A 13,852-nucleotide genomic window follows, 5' to 3' on the forward strand; every position below is an offset into this window, starting at 1 on the left:
AATTTTTTCATTCGCATATCAAACCAGGGCTGCGATTATGAACTTTCGTTACAGTTAACGAATTCGTTAACTATTCGTTAACTTAACGAGAGATATTTTCTCACGTAAACTTAACATGGCTTAACGAAAAGTTAACGAAAGGTCACAGAAAAAATATGCGAGTTAACGAATTCGTTAACTGTAACGAAAGTTCATAATCGCAGGCCAGGTTAACAATAACCGTCACAGATCAAAACTTTAACACAAACTATGTTCACCTTAAGGTATAATCTGTGCTAATCAGTTTTCAGAAAGAGTTGATAGGGAGCGATTGGTGACCTCACCGGCATCTAACCCTCACCGGCATCTAACCCGCAACCACCCTATAGTGCGGTAAGACAACCTAGAGAAGCTGACTGTACAGGGACAAGTAGAGGGAAAAAGGACGCGTGAGAGATCTCCCACAAGGTACACGGACCTTATCAAAAAGGCTACAGGGCTCATCCTCAGGGAGTGCACCAGACAGGCCGAAGACAGAGAAGATTGGAGGCAGCTGATTGGGGAGGCTCCATAGTCACGATGCTTGGATACGAGTGAATGATGAAAAAGAAGAAGAATAATGATACAAATATTTGTGGGAAAATCGTATTTTTACATAGCAAAACGGAAATTTTTCAATGAAGAAGCAATCGGAAAGAAAAACTGGCGCCGGATTCGGTCTCAGTGAACCTTTTTTGTAGAAAAAAACTAAAAACTTTATTGTCGCGAATTAGATAAAAATTTGTGGTAGGGTTTTTTTTTTTTTTGGAACGGCGAATTTATCTCCGGAACCGGTTTCCTCTAGAGTGCGCCTTTCTGTATCTGAAAATCGCCCATTTTGAGATTTAGAAATGAGTAAAAAAAAAAAATGTTTCCAAAAATTGCACTCATTTTTCATGACGTTTTCTGACTTATTCGAGCCTCGAGGTCGCTAAACAAATAGAAATGATGTCAGAATTATGAGTAAAATCGTCGTTTTGCAAGACAATTGAAATTTTTCGGAAAGAAGCGAATTTTTTAAAAGAATTATCGAAAAATTTTGTAAAAAATCGTATTATTTTCCAACGCCAGATTCGGTCTTGGTGATCTAAAATTTGTTTAAAAAACACCTCTTAGTCGATTTTTTTGAAATTTAAAAAAATATGCCAAAAACGCTAAGGGATTGCATGCAGGTGATTTTTTTATGATAGCGATTTAATTCCAGGTTCAAAATAGTGGTTCCAAAATTTCCCAAAATTAAATCCCCCACCCCATTTCTGCCCCGAGGGCCGAAAGTAGGAAAATTACTTCGCATAACGTTTATCAGGCCCGCCTAAATTATTTTTTATCCGCAATTTTGGGTACCCCTGGAGTCCAAAAAAATGGTCATTTTACGGATTCTTATTTGGGACATACAATTACAACATTTTAAGAGTGGTCGAGTCTATAACTATCTGGTGCCAAAGAATATCCTCATCGAGACACTCCTTTCAGAGGCCTAAGTTGCTGGATGCTCTGTGTGTGTGATCAAAGTGCCTTTTAATCGATTTGTGGGGGAGGGAGACCAAAAATAGAATACGTGTCACGCTTTAGCTACAAAATGGTTCGATTAGGCAAAATTTTGATTTTTTTCACTTTGACCCAGATTTGATTTTTGAAAAATACTTACTCGAAATAAGAGATTTACCTCGGCATCTGATAACCACGTGAAACGGGAGATTAAAAAATGACGAAATTTGGCTAATTTGTGGCAGAAATAGGTACATTAGATGGCAGGCTACTAAAAATGTTGAAATTTTCTTCAAAGAATAAGAAAAAATTCGGCACTCGAGTAACTGCTCGCCTGCCACGTTCTTATTTTTTTTCTCTCTAAACTTATACTTTACGTAGGTATCACCTTTTTTTTTCATTCGTTTCTCTTACGTGCCTGTCTGTCTCTTCGTCTCTGTCCCGTCTTCGTCGTCGTTTATTTTGTTTCTCGTATTCTCTCTTTATCTTTCTATTTGCCATGATGTATCGGCCTGCGTGCGTGTATACGTATCACTTCGTACACCGCATGTATGTACTACAGATACACCTTCTCCTACTACATACTATATGGGTAGAGTATATACTATCTCGTCTGTACAGTATACGAAAGCTACAAACAACGACGACAACTACGTACCAATACATTCGCATTCGCACAAGCACTATATACTCTCTAAATACACTATAAACAACTTTTTTGACCTTTTTCCGTCTCCTTTCAACTTCTCACTCTCTCGCCGCGCCTCCCCTTTCGTCATCACTCTCGCCTACTTCGTACTTCGATAAATGCTGCTGATAAACCATACGTTAAGAAGCTTAATAAAAATTCACCCTTAAACGTCTCTCTTTATTTGGAAACCCCTCGCTGACTCCTCTGCACATAAACGTGAAAAACTCGATTACCCAAATTTTACGCTTTTCTTTCATCTATGCCTTATATTTCACGACGACGATGACGATGACGACACGACGTGTAAGTGTATATCTACAGTATGTCACACAAGTCTTGTGATAGTCGATTGGAAAAATACTCGTATAATGAAGTGGTTCATCCAGCATAGCTTTTGTTGCCTTTGAAGACTTCATTAATGATGCGAAGAATTTCAGCTTTATGTTGTGCAGGGTGTTCAAAAAATTATGAAACTTCATTTTTGCCAGTCGGTTTGGAAAATCGAAATCTTGATGAAAATGGACTCTAAAGAAAGGTTCAGGTAAATACAGGGCGCCGAGTTTTCGGAAATTAACAAATATATATCATGATAAGGGATAAAGATTCTAGAATCACCCACCAATATTTTGAAGAAATTGATATCATCTGGTAATCGGAATTCAATTTTCATATTTTTCATATTTTTTTTTCCCGAAAATGTGACTGAAAATTGAGCTTAAATAAAGTTATTCAAAAATATAAAATATAGAGCTTAAAAAAAAAGAAAACTTGTCTAAAAAAGTCAATGGAAATAAAACCATCGAAACACATATCAATTTTGTTTGATTTTTAGCACACCCTGTAAGTACATTAGGGTGGCCCTTAATTTCGAAGTTGGGATTTTCTCCCCTCCCAACCCTCAAAGTGATGACATCTGGTGAGAAAATGATTTCCTATTTTCTATTTTTTTCTATTTTAGAAAAACTCAGGAGGAAATTCGTATTTTGAGGAGTGAAAAAACAAAGTCGAAGAAAATGTTTTTAAGCAAGAATTTTTGGGAGGGCTTTGAAATTTTAGAATTTGAATAACTTTTTTTCAGAAATTTCTCGGAAAAAAGATTTCAAAAATTTGTGTTTTGAGAAAAAAAAAATGTTTTTCATATGAGGAGTTTATTAGTTTAACTATTTTTCATGGATATTAATTAGAAAGTTCGATTTTGACAGAAAAAGACAAAAAGACCCGAACAATGCGAGGGCTGAAGTTGCTCGAAAATTTTATTTATCAAGAAATGAATTACCTATCACCTAAGTACTTTTTTTTCCTAAGAATAGGCCAATTTTTCTGTCTTTGACATTTATAAAAGTTGAAATAGGTAGCTCAAATGTTCTTGATGCAGAAATTCAGAATTAGACAGGACGTGAGGACAAAAGGTTTCAAAAATGCATAATTCTCGAGTTCCAAAAAAGTTGTCTCTTTGCCGATTTGTCAAGTATAAATCTTGCAACTTTAACTGGTCCGACACAAAATTTTAGATTGAAATTTTATAACTATAATTTATAGTTTACAAACCAGTTCTGTAATTGTTAATAACAAATTGATCTGTTGTCAAACGAATTATTTACGTATAAATTGATTCATTTCTCAACTGGTGAATTGTTCGCGAGAGTATTAATTCATTCAAAGGAATCATTCATGAACGAATTGATTACTTTTTTGAAAGAACAAAGACAAACTATTCGTCCATTCGCGAACGAATACTTGGATTATTTTTTAGCGAATCATTCGCTAACAAAATGATTAATTCTTTAATTTTTAAATAAATTCGTTTGAGAACGAGTCACTTATACGAATCATTTCGTTCACGAATGATTCACTAAAAATTATTCAATTTGTTCGCGAATGATTCGCCAAAAATTAGGCAATGAATCGATTCGTTCTCAAACGAGTCACTTATATGAATCGATTCGTTCACGAACGAGTCACCTATACGTATCGATTCGTTCGCCAACGAGTCACTTATACGAATTGATTCGTTCGCCAACGAGTCACTTACATGGATCAATTCGTTCGTGAATGATTCATTTATACGAATCGATTCGTTCGCGAACGAGTCACTTACATGAATCAATTCGTTCGTGAATGATTCGCCAAAAATTAGGTAATGAATCGATTCGTTCGCAAACGAGTTACTCTCACTTATACGAATAGATTCGTTCGCCAACGAGTCACTTACAATTTACATGGATCAATTCGTTCGTGAATGATTCATTTATACGAATCGATTCGTTCGCGAACGAGTCACTTACATGAATCAATTCGTTCGTGAATGATTCGCCAAAAATTAGGTAATGAATCGATTCGTTCGCAAACGAGTTACTCTCACTTATACGAATAGATTCGTACGCGAACGAGTCACTTACATGGATCAATTCGTTCGTGAATGATTCATTTATACGAATCGATTCGTTCGCGAACGAGTCACTTACATGAATCAATTCGTTCGTGAATGATTCGCCAAAAATTAGGTAATGAATCGATTCGTTCGCAAACGAGTCAATTATACGAATTGATTCGTTCGCCAACGAGTCACTTACATGGATCAATTCGTTCGTGAATGATTCATTTATACGAATCGATTCGTTTGCGAACGAGTCACTTACATGAATCAATTCGTTCGTGAATGATTCGCCAAAAATTAGGTAATGAATCGATTTGTTCGCAAACGAGTCACTTATACGAATAGATTCGTTCGCGAATGAGTCACTTACATGAATCAATTCGTTCGTGAATGATTCGCCAAAAATTATTTAATTCGTTCGCGAATGATTCATTAGAAATAATTCAATTCGTTCGCGAATGATTCGCTTAGAAACCAATCAATTTGATTTGTTCAATCACCAATCAGTTGTGAATGATTCGATTCCATTCCATTCACTTCGCTTGAAAACAGATGAATTCCTACACAATAGTCTCACAAAAATTGAATCTATCATAAATTAATTGATCTGTTTGCGAATGATTCACCAAAAAATCGATCAATTTATTTAATCACCAATCATTCGTAAATGATTATACTACGTATTCGATTGTAAACAGATCAATTGCTATACAAATGTTTCAACAAAAGTGAATCTAAGTATTCGTTCGTAAAAGATTCTTATTTCAGGAGAAGTCGGTCTTCTCACGCATTTGAGTGATTTTTTTGTCACGTAGTCAATGTAGGGTTCACTCTACTGTACTACATAGACCTGAAAATGTTGGCATAATTTTTGAAATCGTTCATCTTAAAGAACCAGAGTACCAGTTCAACTACCTCGTGGTATATTTTCTAATCAAAAATTACTCCAACCAGTCATACGATTTACGTGTCACACTGTACGTTTGAATAAGTCGGCAAAAAAAAAAGGCTAATCGTCGCGCGTATCACAATGATTGTTAAGTTTCGCAGAATATTAGCACATCGTTCCCCCTCTCGCTGGCCTTATGCGGTACATTTGAAGCACTACGACCGTAGTAGTAGTCGCCGCCAGTCCAAGTTAATGACTCGTTAAGCATTCGCCGTGCTGCTGGTTGAAGCTACGTAGAATAATTCTCGCATTATCAACGACGATATGCCAAACGGGCGCGTAAACCGAGCCGAAGATGGTGGCGGGGAGATAAGGCGAGCGGGGAGGGTTACTTCCTTTTGAAAAAAATCACGCGCGACGAAAAGAGCCGACGGCGTGGCGCGGCGGCTGCGGCTGCGGCGCTGCACTGGCTGTAAGTAAGAGAAAAATATGTTTAAAAAATTGCCTAATCTAGCGCCTAATTCGTGAAATTCATTTTTCACGGCGATCGCTTATGCAAATTATTTAGCATTCGATTTGCAGCGTCGCCCTCGTCGATCGTTGAAGAAGGCAGGCGCGACGTGATGGACTGGATGAGGAGCTGCGAACTGAACCGAGCCGAAGGCAGCTCGCGAATACAAGACTATAAGGCTCGTATACTCGTACTCGTACATGCTACGACGAGTATAAAGAACGCCGTCGAGTCTAAAACGGAAGGAATTTACTGTATCGTTTATTCGACGTTGAGCTACCACATCCGGAATTTTTTTCCCCCTTTTTCAAAATGGTCGGCGGAAAATTTCGTTGCCCGTATAGTAAAGCCGAGGTACCTACCTATACACTACGTGTACATTGCGAAGGGTTTATTGGTATACGTCGGCGCGAGGTGCAGTGGGTTGCCGGCCACCGCGTCATCCGTGGGCCGGGGGTGAAAATAAAATTATCAAAATACAGCCGCAGCAGCCGGGCACATCGGTGTAGTGTGGCCGCCCCCGAACGTACGTAGTACGTACGAGTATATGTAGTCGATTTAATTGTCGAGGAAAGTGAGGCGATAACAAGCGAACGAGGGGCGTAAGATTTTTATATTATTTTTAGTACTTGATAGTGTCTGTGTTAAAAGTACATAAAAGCCGCGCCTCCGCTATATCTTTAATTATTTCCATCGTATATAAGATACACGTAAACGTACTCGTATTTATACCCGAGCAGGAGATTTGACCGCGGAGCAAATGGCTAGTTATTGGAATCCCTTGTGTTTTCACTAACTTTATACAATTGCGTGCACGGTGATGGGGGATGGCGCTGGAGGCGGCTTGCGGTGTACTGTTTTCGTTTGTACGCGTCTTTACTATTTTGACTTTTGGTATTGAGAATAACACTGTGTAGACTTTTAGCTCTTACGTTGTTGTACGAGTACGGTGCTCTTGCTCATTGCGTTGACTACGAGCAAAGGCAATTCTGCCGGGAGCTGTTATTATTCCTTATTTTTTGTTACGTGAGATTGAGCAATTTTTACGCGACACCCTTATCGTATTCACGCTTAGCGGTATGACTTTTTTTCGAGTTTTCCAGAAGGTGAAGAAAAAAGTCGATTTTTGAGCATGGGCAAGAGAAATAATATGAACTTGATTGCCCTGAAAAGGTTGCATGGGTATAGCAGGATGGCCTGAATATGAAATAGGAAGTGGTTTGTTCGAAGTCTTTTTTTTTTTTTTTTAAAAAAAGCCCTATAGTTTCCAAAGTAGAAAACCGTGAAAACTTTTTGGACCACTAACTGCGAGAAAGATATTTTTTCAGTTTTGGGTGTTGGAAAGTCAGATCAGTGTAACTGACGAGGAAGGCGCTCCAATCAATGCAACGATTTTTGAAATGGACATGCGGATCCTGAAATTTATTCGTCGATATTTTGGTGAATTTTGAAAAATTCAAAAGCTCGTTTTCCATGAAAACCTCCTAAAATTAGATCATATATACCTACTGTCTACTGTACTTTCAACTTCCCAAATTACTTAATTGGTAATAGTTTCAAACCATTCTGTAGTCAGCAGCAGATTTTCGAGTTTTATATGTAATTTTGGAAATTTTTTTGTAAAAATTGCCAAAATATTAAAGTCAGTATATCCAACTACGAGTATATAAGCTTAGATGTACGATTTTTAATATACGATTTTTCTGGTCAATTTGGGCACAACTTTTCATAATTCACTTTTGCCGGTTCAAATAAAAAATTTTCTCCCACGGCAATTCCTGAAAAAAAAAATACCTACCTACTGAAAATCGTTTCCTTGTTTAAGAATGAGTCAATATAAAACGTCGAAATTGAGCTTATACATACTTCATTTTTAATTCACAAAATCAAATGGCGGTGATATTATTCTTCGGAAGACAAATCAATTAAAATTGTGACAAATTCATTCTGTAATTTAAAAAAAAAAAAAATGAAAATAGAAGAATGAATTAGTTAAAAATTCAATTAATTATCAAAAAGTGCCGATGAAAAAAAAAAACACTGAAGGTGTCCGCCTTAAAATCGAATCAATGCGAATAAACTCGTTTAGACAGATCGGGAATTGACCACAACTTCATTTTCTGCTCCAAAAATTGATTTTCGCATCTGCCGGAGAAGTTAAAAAATTCTGAAGACAATGAAAATATCTCATGGAGGCACTAAAATGGTGCGAAATTGTGAAATTCGAAGTTAGTTTCAGCACTAATTTTCATCAATTTTTATTATAGGTAATAAATACTTCACTTTTAAAAAAGATCAATTTCCAAAAATAGACAATTTCGGGTTTTCAAAAATTTCCATAAATCGTTAGCAGTTACTACGTTCAATTAATTTTTTACTTTATGAATTGCTAGTGAATCTGTCATCAGGTTTTTGTCATTCTTTTGTTGAATTCTTGGCGAAATATTCACCAGAATGTTCCTGCAGCTCTTGAAATTTTTTTTACGGTCTGGTAACTTTTTGGTGACAGATTCACAAAGATTAATTTTTGACTTATAAGTTGGTGGTTAATCTGTCACCAAAGAGCCACCACAAAGATTTTTGACATCCTTATGGAAAAATGTTGGTGGAATAGTCACGACGTCACGAGAATGACCACACAGCTCTTGAAATTTGTTTTGACTGTCTGGTGACTTGTTGGTAAATTCTGGTGACTTCTTGGTAGCAGATTCACCCAGGAGTCGCCAACTTTTTCATATGGCGAATTGATGTTCAAGTAATCACAAGAATGTTCCACAGCTGTTGAAAATTTTCCTGACTGTCTGGCGACTCCTTGCGGTGAATTCTAGTGACTTCTTGGTGACAAATTAACTAATGGGTCGCCAAGTAGGTTTTCGTTTATTGTGGAGGGGAATTTTTGTTAAAGAAATCACCAGAATGTTCTCATGTCCCTTGAAAATTTTTTTGACAATCTGATGACCCTTTGGTGAATTCTGGTGACTACTTGGGAACAAATTCACCAATGAGTCACCATGTTGTTTATCATCTTTTTTGGCGAATTGTTGGTAAAAAATCACCAGAATGTTCTCATGCCCCCCTTGAAAATTTTTTTGACAATCTGACGACCCTTTGGTAAATTTTGGTGACTTTTTGGGGACAAATTCACCAAAAAGTCACCATGTCGTTTTTCATATTTTTTTGGCGAATTGTTGGTAAAGAAATCACCAAAATGTCCTCATGCCAGTCAATGCCCCTTGAAAATGTTTTTGGCTGTCTGAGTCTGGTGACTTCTTGGGGAGAAATTCACCAAGGAGTCACAATGTCGTTTTTCATCTTTTTTGGTGAATTGTTGGTAAAGAAATCACCAGAATGTCCTCATGCCCCTTGAAATTTTTTTGACAATCTGATGACCCTTTGGTAAATTTTGGTGACTTCTTGGGGACAAATTCACCAAAAAGTCACCATGTCGTTTTTCATATTTTTTTGGCAAATTGTTGGTAAAGAAATCACCAGAATGTCCTCATGTCAGTCAATGCCCCTTGAAAATTTTTTTGGCTGTCTGCATCTGGTGACTTTTTGGTTAATTCTGGTGACTTCTTGATGAGAAATTCACCAAGGGTCACCGTGTGGTTTTTCATGTTGTTTTTTTTTGGCAAATTATTGGTAAAGAAATCATCAGAATATCCTCATGCCCCTTGAAAATTTTTTGGACCATCTGGTGACTCGTTGGTAAATTCTGGCGACTTTCTTGGTGGCAGATTCACCCAGGAGTAACCATATTGTGGGTTTTCGTTTTTCATAGGGCGAATTGATGTTCAAGTAATCACCAGAATGTTCCACTGTTGCTGAAAATTTTTCTGACCATCTGGGTGAGTCCTTGCGAGGATTTCTGGTGACTTCTTGGTGACATATTAACTAAGGGGTCAGCATGTAGGTTTTCGTCTATCATATGGCGAATCTTTGCTGAAGAAGTCACCAGAATGTTCTCATGCCCCTTGAAAATTTTTTTTACAATCTGGTGACCCTTTGCTGAATCCTGGTGGCTTCTTGGTGACAAATTCACCAATGAGTCACCATGTCGTTTATCATCTTTTTTTGGCTAATTGTTGGTAAAAAATCACCAGAATGGTCTCATGCCCCTTGAATTTTTTTTTTGACAATCTGATGACCTTTTGGTAAATTCTGGTGACTTCTTGGTGATAAATTCATCAAGGAGTCACCATGGCGGTTTTCATCTTTTTTTGGGCGAATCGTTGGTAAAGAAATCACCAAAATGTCCTCATGCCCCTTGGAATTTTTTTGACCGTCTGGTGACTTCTTGGTGACAAATTCACCAAGGAGTCGCCATGTATGTTTTCGTCTTTCTTATGGCGAATTTTTGGCGAAAAAGTCACCAGAATGTCCCCGCAGTACTTTAATTTTTTTTACTGCCTGGTGAAATTTCTTGGTGAATTCTGGTGACTTTTTGGTAACAAACTAACCAAGGAGTCACCATGTATGGTTTCTATCTCCTTTTTTTGGCGAGTTGTTGGTGAAAAAATCACCAGAATCTCCTCATAGCCCTTGAAAAATTTTTTGATTATCTGGTTATTCCTTGGTGAATTCTGGTAACATTTTGGCGACAAATTCACAGAGAAGTCATCGTGTAGGGTTTCGTCTTTTTTACAGCGAATTGCTGGTAAAGAAATCACCAAAATGTCCTCATGCCCCTTGGAAATTTTTTGACCTTTTGGTGACCTCTTGGTGAATTCTGTTGCCTTTTTGGTGACAGATTCACCAAATAATCACGACGTGGCTTTTGTCATTCTTATGGCGAATTGATATTCAAGTAATCACCAGAATGTCCCCACAACACTTGAATGTTTTTTTGACCGTCCGGTGACTCCTAGATGAATTCTGGTGACTTCTCTGTGTTAGATTCAGTAGGTACACAGTTACCATGTTTCAATTAATTTTTGATTTGGTGAGTTGGTGGTGAATCTTCACCAAAGAGTCACCACAAAGGTTTTTGTCATCCTCATGGAAAATTCGTGGTGAAGTAGTCACCAGAATTCCACCACTGCTCTTGACAAAAGTTGCTGGAAAGTTTGATACAAAGAATTCAACAAATAAGTACCTATGTAGGTAAGTAGAAGTACCTACGTCAAAAAGGAACGAAATTTTAAAAAATGCATACCAGTGCGCTTTCTTGTTTCGAAAAATACTCATCATCAAATTGTTCCTTGAACGTACCCTTGGGTAGGTACTTATATGGAATTTCATGGCACACTTTTTGACAATTGAACATTGGACTGCCGAATTGTCGAACCACTCCGCAGTAAGACATTCTAAAAAAATGTATCCACGTTTCAATCAATGAAACCAAATTTCTACCATTCTGCCGAGGGGATTTTAAATTAGAAATATTTTCAATTCGCGAAAAAATATATACATCTAAGATCTGTGTAATATAGAACACGTCGAGTTGGAAAGTAATTCAAGTTACCTCGTTGAGACATCACGTGCTATTTGAAATTTTCGCTGTTAGGTCCAATAAGGCTTTTGACGTATTGCGGGTTGCATATCGGTTTTCCAGAACTTTATCGGTTTGGTGGGCATTCTTATCAGTGAGTATCACAATTTCATATTTTGAGCAATTTTCACAAGATGTTTTTGAAATTTATAGCTTTTATTTAGTTTTTCCTTCAATTTTAAACACTGTTAAATCCTGTGATGGAAAAAGATCCCCTCTTTGTCGAGGTTCAAAGACGTTTTATCAACTTCTTTAAAACTCGACGAAGAGAGGATATTTTTCTATTACAGGGTTTAACAGTGTTTAAAATTGAAGAAAAAACTAAATAAAAGCTATACATTTCAAAAACACCTTGTGAAAATTGCTCAAAATATGAAATTTTGATACTTACTGATAAGAATGCCCACCAAACCGATAATGTTCAGGCAAACCGATATGCAACCCGCAATACGTCAAAAGCCTTATTGTAGCGTTGGAACAATGCCAACAAGTCAGCGAAATAGCATGGCTTCAGCCCCCGCCCGTACACCCGATCCCATTTTGTGACAATTCTTCTACCGTTTGAGTCGGTTTTCTTAGCACTTTTAGTAGCATCTCAGTCGCGCGTTCGGGTCAAGTTTCCGCTGTTTTTGATTTTTAACGAATAAGACTCTCTCTCTCTTTCTCTTCGAAGCCGAAAACTTTTCCCAAATGTACGCCGTAGCGCGGCGCGGATGACGTTGTCATTTCATTAAAACTACGCACACTTGAAAACTCGGCACAAATACGAGAGAGTATACAGCACGCCACGATACCTACGTCGTTATTCGCCCTGCTGCTGTATGCTTTGTCGTAAATGACACGAGTCTTTCTGCAAACTAGCACACGCCGGTCGTAATCGTCCTAAAATTTTATCGCGCTTTTTGACCATGGTAAAAGAGGAGAAATATTAGTATATTACTTAACTGTTCGGTAAAGTGCGTGAATACCAACGAGTGTGATTTTTGCAGCGCGAGCCGAAGGCGAGCGTTGCAAAGCACACGAGTTGGTGTTCACGTACATTTGCCGAATCGTTGAGTAATATGTTTTACTTAATTAGTATAGGTAAAGCTCTCAGTGCCTCACTGTTTAAAACAAGGCAGTTGTCTTTAAGTCACTATGCGTACAAAATTACACAAAAATGTAAAAAAAATTACAATTGTAGTTCTTTAATTATTTATCTAAATGGCAACCCTGCTTTACATTCGAAGCGTGTTTTTCAGTAGATAGAAAAGATAACGTACGTACATGTGGTAGTGATTTTGATTTCTTGAATATGAATTTCTTTCTTCTTATTCGTTTAATTTTGAAATAAAGCAATGGGTGTTTGATTTTTATCTATCAGAAAATGAATTCCGTTTTGTTTTAGTTTATTTATTCACAAAATCAATTTCGATTTTTAGTATTTACATTAAAATGTGAAGTGATGATAACAAAGTGATGTGAATTTTACTGAAGTACGTAGTAGTTTAGTTATGTACTCGTACATACAATTTATTCTTCAAAAAAGAATTTTAAAACATGGTTACTTGATATCTTTTGAACACAAATTTCATCGAATACCTTCGAATGAACTGGCTGAAAGTAGATTACAGATTTACGTACATGTGATTTCTTACTTCTTTGAGTGAATTTTACTTCGTTTAGTTCGTTTAGTTTTGAAATAAATCGTGGGTGTTCAATTTCTATCTAGGTATCAGAAAATGAATTTTGTTTTGTTTATAATGTGATGATAACAAAGTGATGTGAATTTTACCAAAGTACTTATATACTCATATTATGTATTACCGTTTATTCTCGAAATTAGTTACACTTCACTTGATCATTCTCAATATGTGTTTTGTTTGTAAATCAACTCTCCCAAGGAATTATCAACAGGTACTGTGGTCTATGATGTTCTTACTTTGAAAAAATTATTCATAAAAGAATTTAACAACGTAACTTGATATCTTTTGAAAGTTGAAACTAAATTTCATCGAATATGTACGAATATGAGGAATGAACTGGCCAAAATCCTTAATCATAGTATTGAAAGTACAGAAGAATATTTAATTTAATAGTTCAGTTAGAATAGATTCACTCAAAAACGTCTGAAAAATGTTATAAAGATTCACTAATCGCCATTTTATGCATACTCACATAGGTATTGTTGATATTAAGGTTGTGTCACTGATAAACTCGCGTCAGTACCGTACTGCTGAAAGTAGCCGGTAAAGTGTAACAATACCGCTCTGAAAACAGTGCGGTACTGAGAGTTTTACCTATACCTATTAAGTAAAAAGAAGAAAAATTGTTCTACGCAATTTGTGTATAATACCTCAACGTACGAGTAAAGTGTGTACGAAAGATGAGAGGAAAAAAAAGTGGCA

Source organism: Planococcus citri, chromosome 2 (assembly GCF_950023065.1).
Source record: "Planococcus citri chromosome 2, ihPlaCitr1.1, whole genome shotgun sequence".
Taxonomy (NCBI): domain Eukaryota; kingdom Metazoa; phylum Arthropoda; class Insecta; order Hemiptera; family Pseudococcidae; genus Planococcus; species Planococcus citri.